Raw genomic sequence first — 1,502 nt, forward strand, 5'->3', positions numbered from 1 at the left:
CTCCACACCCCTCCATGGGCCTCCTGCCTCCCTCCTGGGAACATGGCCAACTTCCTGTCCCAGGAGTCAAGAGAAGGAGGTGGTTTGGGGCCTTGGAAATGGGGAAAGTTATCTTCCAAAAATATAAGGGGTTAATGCTCTGGGGTCTTCAGCCCCAAGCCTCGGACAGCAGCCCCTGGGACCAGCAAGAGCTGTCACTTGAAAGAACGTGCAAATATCTACCCCTCATTTGCAAGGTATTTACTGAATGTCCCAGTGCTCAGGCAGCTCCCCCAGCTCCGGCATCTCCCACCAGGTCCTTACACTCCCCCCTCCCTCCCTCCCTCTTGCCCCTGGGGCTGGTCTAGTCCTGCCCTCTCTGGATGACTCCCCTTATGGGAGCTCCCTCAGGACACTTCTGTGGCGCTGCCTGGGTTGGGCCTTGCCTGAGGCTTCTCTCTCGAAGCTCTAATTCTCCTTCCAGGTCAGGAAGTCTGTCCCCAGGGTACCTTGCCCAGAGGGAGACATCTGTGTGGCAAACCTGGGCCCCCAGCCTGTAACTGGAGAGGGGCACCGGCTCCGCAACCCCCTCCCACCCCACCAGCCCTGGCCGGGTCCCAGGACATTCCAGGCCCCAGGCCAGTGTGGGCAACTGGGCCTGGCCGCATCCAGTCCCCGCGCTGCTGTGGGGGCGGACCCGGTAGGTGGGTGGCCTTTCTCTGCTCGTTGCTCACACCCTGACCAGGACCGTCAGGTGCTCTTTTCTACTTGCTCCCTCCAGAGGGGCGGAAAGTCCCCTCACCTGGAAGTCACCCTCAGCTGCAGCAGGTCTTCCAACATCTGACCCTCCCTTTCCTTTCGGGGCCTCACTAACCCCTCTGGGTGTCTGGGGAAGCCTGGCTTTGGGTCCTTCCCCGCCCTGTGAGGCACCTCTGGGGGAAGATGGAGATGGGAGAGCACGGAACCCTCGGCCGTGCGGAGAGGAAAAGTGGCTCCTTGGGGCAGGCCTGGGAAGGCATGGCCAGACCCCAGGACCCTTCTCCTGCCTGGAACATTCCAGAGCCTGTCAGCTTCTCCCCCAGCCTGGCCCCCATCGCACTCTGAAGCCTGGGGTTTGTTTGGAGAAACCCCTCCACCCACACTCCCCCTTCCTGGAAATAGCTGTGGTTGGACGAGAGGCTGGGAGCCTGGCCGCCACGGAGGAGGGGTGAGGCGCAGGGAGGCGAGAGGGAGGAAGGCGGCGCTCAGGGTGTGCCCAGGGGGTCTGCAGAATTGAGTAGCAGCACAAGGGGGCCAGGAGTGGGGCTGGAAAGTGAAATCAGCCTCTTCTAGGCCTGCTTTCTGCCTCAGTTTCCCCGATGTGACGTAGAAAAGGAAAGCCCTCCCAGGCCAGGGCGGTCCCGGGCCTGAGTGTCGGGGAGCGTGCCCCACGGCGATCCAGGAGCGGCGCCCGTGCGGGGCGCGCGGGTGCGGGCGGGACAGGGCCGCGCTAGGTCCCGGGGCGTGTGCGCACCAGGACGCGC

This window comes from Myotis davidii, unplaced genomic scaffold, assembly GCF_000327345.1.
Source record: "Myotis davidii unplaced genomic scaffold, ASM32734v1 scaffold233, whole genome shotgun sequence".
In the NCBI taxonomy this organism is placed as follows: Eukaryota; Metazoa; Chordata; class Mammalia; order Chiroptera; family Vespertilionidae; genus Myotis; species Myotis davidii.